Genomic DNA, 6,000 nt, shown 5'->3' with positions numbered 1-6,000 from the left:
CTGCGGCCCGGGGGTGGGGGTGGGGGACAGGGTGGAGAGGGGGGGTCCCTCCCCCCTTCCCCCTCCCCCGAGCCCCCGCACCCCGTCTCCCGGCCTCCACCCCGGTGTGTCTGAGTCTCTTTCTCCCCCAAACACTCTGGCTCTTCCCAGGGGGTGTTCTGTAAGGTCGAGGCCCCCACTTTGGGGGGAGGGGGCGAGTGTTGGGGTGCCCTCTAAGCCGCCGGTTTTGAGGGCGGCGCGCCTGGGGCAGGGTGCAGGGGTTCAGTGAGGACGGCTGGGCGCCTTCTCCTTGGAGGTGGGGGAGGGGCACCCTCCAGGACGGGCCCGGGTTCCCTTCTCCTAGGGGCACCTTGGGGTGGGGGTTGGCCCGGGTCCCCCACTTCCCCCCCCACACACCCCCCAGGCAGCAGGGTAAAGGCTGCGTTGGGGACGCAGTGTTCCCTTCGCACCACCCTGGAGGCCACGGGAAGGGACCGGGCTCTGAGCGAGGAGGGGGATGTCCGGTCCCCTCACCCCGCCTAGACTGGGGGTGGGGAAGGGGGAGCTGGGGGTGGGGGACCGGGCCGGGGCGCAGGGTCCCTCCGGTGGCGAAGGGGCTGGGTGGGGGCGCGAGTCCCCCCGCCGGGGGCCGGGGGAGGGGCGGCGCCCGGTCCCGGCGGGGGAAGGGCCGGCCCGGGGTCCCTCTGCCCGGCGGGGGAGGGGCGGCGGGGGACGCGGGGCCTGGGGGCGGGGCGCCCCGCTGGCAGTCCTCCCGGCCGGGGTCGGCGCTCTGGCGGCGGCCGCTCCCCCCGGAGGTCACTGCCCGTGCCGGTCCCTCCCGCCGTCCCGCCCTCCGCCGCCGCCGCCGCTCCCGCCCTGGCCCCCCCCCCCCTCCGCGCTCGGGAGCGTGGAGCCGCCCGCGCCCCCGCCCGCCGCCGCCGCAGCGCCCTCGCCGCCATTCGCCACCGAAACTTTCCAGCGCGCGCGCCGCTCGGACTCGGCGGCGGGGCGGGGGCGCGGGCGGCCCGGGCGGGGGGGGCGGCGGCTGCTGCGGGCGCCGGGCCCTCCTCGGCCCCGGCTCGGCCCGGCGGCTCGGCCCGCGGGGGAGGCTGGGCGCGGCGGCGCCCGCGAGAGGCCCAGCGCGCGGCGAGGTGAGTGCGCGGCCCGGCGGCGGGAGGGCGCGGGGCGCGGGGCGCGTGGCGCAAACTTCTGGGGCGCGTGGGGCCCGGCCCGCGGCTCGGGGCGCGCGCACGCTCCGCCCGGGCGCGGAGGGCAGGTCCCCGCGGGGGCCGGGGCGCGGCGCGCTCCCCGCGGGCTGAACAATACCCCGAGGGGGGCGCTTCCCCGGGTGTCGGCGCGGGGTGCGCGCGCGGAGCCTGGGGGCGCCTTTGTTCGGGGAGGGGGAGGCGGCCGGCCACTTCGGGGAGGCGCTTGGACCGGCCCCCCCGGCCCCTTTCGCCCGCCGCCACGGGGGGCTCCCCCGTGGGGGAGGGGCGCCCCATTCATCCGCGGGCCCGGGACCGGGCGGCGGGCGGAGTGGGTGCCCGGCGAGGCCCCGCGCTGCCCTGCGTCCCGGGCGCTGGAACTGTCACGGAAGTCGGGAGCCCCTGGGCCAAGCGAGGGGGCCGGGCTGGGGGTGACATGGGGGGGCGCCCCCGTTCCGGCGCGGCCTGGGCGGCTGTAGACCTGTTGCTCGCGGGCTGGGGGTGGGGGGACCCCAGATCCGGGCCCCGTCCCCCAGGGGACTGTCCCCACCGGGGGCCAGCGTTCCGACGGGGGCGCTGAGTCTTCGGGGGGTCGGCGGCCGCGGGGTCCGTGACAACTCGGGGTCGCGAGTGGCGCGCCGGGTCGCGAGTGGCGCGCCCGCCCGCGCCGGGATGGGGCCTGGGCTTCACGTGCGCCGCCGGCCTGTGCGCAGCGGGGCGCGGCCCAGCTCGCTCCTGCGCGGTCCCCGCGCCCGAGTGCATGGCGAACCCCGCCAAGTAGGAGTCGGGGTGCGCTTCCCCCCGGTGGACGTGGTGGAGCGACCCCCAAAGACGCGGAAAGCCGGCCCCGGTGGCCTCCGCAGCTGCCTCCGCTCTGCAGGGTCACGTGGGGCTCGACCGGACTTGTGGCTGGTTTTCTCCCGTTCGCGCCGCCCAGTCCCGGCCGCGAGGGAGGCGCAGGGGCGGGACCTCGGGCGCGGGGCGCAGGGCCCAGGTCCCCAGCCTGGCTTCGGGGTGCAGACGGCTGTGATGATGGCAAAAAGTTTGCAATTAGATTTTGCTGGAAAAGACGCGATTAGGGGGGAAAAGACAGAGGGAAGGCGAGGATGGACCCATGGAGAGGGCCCTTGGAGACTGTGCGTTCATGCTAAGGATGCGCACGTGCGCGCTGGGCGTGGGGCGGGTTTGGTGGGGACCCGGCGGGAGGAGTGGTTCGGGGGTAACAGGGGAAGCCGTTCCCTGGGCCTCCTGACTGACAGGGCCCCTCAGGGGAGAGAATTCCAGATTTTAAGTCGGCAGGCGCCCCTGGGGAGGCAGGGAGAGTGTTGGTGTTCGCCTGGGGCGAAGGGGGTGTGCGTGCCTTTTGCCTCCTTGCTGGGCGCAGTGACTTCTGCTGCGTCAATACTTTTAAAGGAGGAATGACAGCCCGGCCGGTGTGGCTCAGTGGTTGGGCATCGACCTATGAACCAGGAGGTGATGGTTCGATTCCCCCCATCAGGGCGCAGGGAGGCAGCCCATCCATGTGTCTCTCCCACAGTTGATGTTTCTCTCCCTCTCTGTCTCTCCCCTTCCATGCTACTTTCTCTTAAAAAAAAATCAATAGAGCCCTGGCTGGTGTGGCTCAGTGGGTAGAGCGTCGGCCTGTGGACTGAAGGGTCGCAGGTTTGATTCCCGGTCGGGGCACATGCCCGGGTGCGGGCTCCATCCCCGGTGTGGGGCGTGCAGGAGGCGGCCGATCCATGATTCTCTCTCATCATGGATGTTTCTCTCTCTCTCTCTCCCCCTTCCTCTCTGAAATCAACTAAAAAATATTTTTTAAAAAGTAGGCTACATCCAAGAAGTTAAAATCTCACCGCCAAAGACATTTTAAAAATAGTTCCGACCAGGAAGCGAGCCTACAGTCATTTTGTAAACATTTCTTCTTTTTTTTCTAAGTTGGAAAGATAAACTTTTTTTCCATAACTATTTTTAGTGGGAAGGAAGCCGCCGGCCTCGGGGATGGAGGGTGGATGTGAGTGTCGCCTGGGGGCATGCCCTCCTCGGCTGTCCCCTCCGCCCCATGCTCTCTGTGGGGATGACCAAGGGGACCGGAACTGACCGCACTGGCCACAGCGGCTGAGGGAGACCCACCGAAACCGCAGTGGAAACTGGCTGTGGGGACGGACCAACAGTCATCATGGTTGCAGGAGACAGGAGGGCGCAGCCTGAGAAAGAGGCTGAAATCCCAGGGGACCAAGCGGGGAGCCAAGGAACCCACTTTTTTTTAAGTATTTTTTTTTATTATTGATTTCAGAGAGGAAGGGAGAGGGAGAGAGAGATGGAAATATCCATGGTGAGAGAGAATCACGGATCGGCTGCCTCCTGCACGCCCCACACTGGAGAGCGAGCCCGCAACCCGGGCCTGTGCCCTGACGGGGAATCGAACGGTGACCTCCTGGCTCCTAGGTCGACGCGCAGCCACTGAGCCCCGCCGGCCGGGCTCTGGCAGCCTGTGGGGTGTTCTCGGAGCAGTTCCGATCCCGTCATTCTAGCTCCTCATCGCCGTCAGATATTTTACGGAGAATCATCTCGACTGAAGAGTGCGGTCAGGAAGTGGAAGCCGTGAGGACACCGAGAGGGAGCGAGTTGAGCGTTGAGACAGGACCGACCTCTTGGGCCATGCTTCCTCTGCGTTGGTTTGCTCTCGGTGGACGGGACGCAGACGGAGGTGGAAGGGACTCTTAGAAGAGGAAGGTGGAGGAGCTGGGTGTGTATCGGGGCCGTATTGCCAACGCCGAGCTCTGGGATTTTGCCGATAACCACGGGTTCCCCGCCGGGGGCCAGTGGGAGAGCCTGAGGAGGCCACGCCTGGCTGTACAGTCGACGCACCAGGCCCGTTGGGGCGAGGTCGGTGGGGGAGGTGGGCCCCAAGAAAAATAAATCGAGGAGTGTAGCTCTTGAGGCACCAATGTGTTTTGGGGTGCAGGCAGAGTTGGGGACGCTCCCCCAGAAGTTGGGGCACAGGAGTGGGCTTGGGAGACCCATGAGGACGCAGGCCACGCCGGCCGCTCGCTGCCGAAACTCAGCACACGTGTCCTGGCGGCCCCCGGGGAGTGCCAGTGTGCCCTGCGCTGGGCCTCCTGGCTCCTGGTGGGCAGGGGCTGGGGTGACCTAGTTTGCAACCAGCATGCCAGGCCCTGACTGTGTCTTTGGGCAAATCAGTTGCCTTCTGTAGAGTTGGTTTTGTCACTGAGAGAGCAAGAGAGACAAGGCAGCTGGTTTCTCAGGCTGGCCCTGAAGGAGACGGGGTTATTCCGGTGCCTGCAGCCCAGCAGGCCTGGCTTAGGATCATCCTCCACTCTGCTCTCGGGGACTCGGGGTGGGAATGTGTCTTTATTACGTGGGGTGGTTGGTCTCCAGCCTTTACTTTCTTACTTTCTGTTTCTCCCCCTCTGTGAAGTGAAATTCCCGGATCGTCATCCGTGTATACACACACATACACACATGCACACATGTTCTCTCTGTTTTCCGAATTAGCGTGTAACAGATTATGGATTTCAATACGTGCGTAGGTTTGTGTAATCGGAGGTTCAGTCACAGCCCAGACCTGTGCGCGCTCTCCCTCCATGGTTCCCGGATCGTCACCCTTCCCCCCACCCGGACCCGGGACCGGGGACCCGGGACCCAGGACCCTGCCCGTCAGCTCCGCTGTCCTGTCCTTGGTCGTATTCAGACCCAGGCAGAAACCCCCAGGGGCGAGCCCACCACGCCCCCAGCGCCTCCCTTAAGGCTGCACCTTCACACGTGGGCACACGTGGGCCCCGTGCCCTCCTCGGCGCGATTGTGCGCTGCGGACGTTAGGAAAAGCGAGGAGCAGCTATACGTGTTACTTGTAAATATTTGTAAGACGCCGGAGGGGGAATATTTGTAAGACGCCGGCTGTCTTGTTGGGGCTGCCAAAGGTTTGCGGTCTCCTCGGCCAGGGCCTCTCTCTCTCTCTCTCGCTGCCGTGGGGTGAGTCTTGACGCCCTTACAGAGAATGTTCCAGAACCTTTGAAGACCTTTTTTTTTAAAAAATATATTTTATTGATTTTTTACAGAGAGGAAGGGAGAGGGATAGAGAGTTAGGAACATCGATGAGAGAGAAACATCGATCAGCCGCCTCCTGCACACCCCGCTCTGGGGACGTGCCCACAACCAAGGTACATGCCCTTGACCGGAATCGAACCCGGGGCCCTTCAGTCCGCAGGCCGACACTCTATCCGCTGAGCCACACCGGTCAGAGCTGAAGACCTTTAACGTGTAAAATCGACCGGCAGGTTCACGTCGAGCCTGGGCAGAGAGGTGAATAGCAAAGAGGCTGAAAACTCGAGTTGTATTTGCATCCGCTCCTTGCAGACGGAAAGCGAATTCCCCCGTCCGGCGTCTGGGTTGTGAGCCTGCGTTTCACTGTGGGCCGCGATTCCCGCTTTTCGGGACCCTAATGAGAAATGGCGTGTTTTCTGCAAGAATGAGTCCTTGGCCTGGTGTGTCCTCACGGCAGGGTCCGAGGCGTTTAGCTGGGGAAAGGGCTGCTACTTAAATGTCGGTGACAGGGCATGGTGGGGCCCTGCCGGCGTGGCTCAGGGGTTGAGCGTCCACCTAGGAACCAGGAGGTCAGGGTTCGATTCCCCATCAGGGCACATGCCCGGGTTGCGGGCTCGATTCCCAGTGGGGGCTGTGCAGGAGGCAGCCGGTCCGTGATTCTCTCTCATCATGGATGTTTCTCTTTCTCCTTCTCCCTTTCTCTCTCAAATCAATAAAAACATATTATTAAAAAGAGAGTCTGGTGGGTTTT

At 65.4% G+C, this 6,000-nt stretch overlaps 1 protein-coding gene across 3 annotated transcripts in view; it reads left to right on the top strand.

Annotated features, from left to right (window-relative positions):
• The first annotated feature begins 979 nt into the window (after positions 1-979).
• Positions 980-6,000, top strand: part of TBL1X (transducin beta like 1 X-linked) — a 68,924-nt gene continuing 63,903 nt past the window's right edge. For all 3 annotated transcript variants that reach the window (XM_059679050.1, XM_059679049.1, XM_059679051.1), the window contains exon 1: positions 980-1,130. The gene's annotated coding sequence lies outside the window, so the exon portion shown is untranslated. The remainder of the gene's footprint in view (positions 1,131-6,000) is intronic.

The sequence above is a fragment of the Myotis daubentonii genome, chromosome X (assembly GCF_963259705.1).
Source record: "Myotis daubentonii chromosome X, mMyoDau2.1, whole genome shotgun sequence".
NCBI lineage: Eukaryota > Metazoa > Chordata > Mammalia > Chiroptera > Vespertilionidae > Myotis > Myotis daubentonii.
Note: the sequence above shows the minus strand (reverse complement) of the source record. Positions and strands in the feature narration are given on the sequence as shown.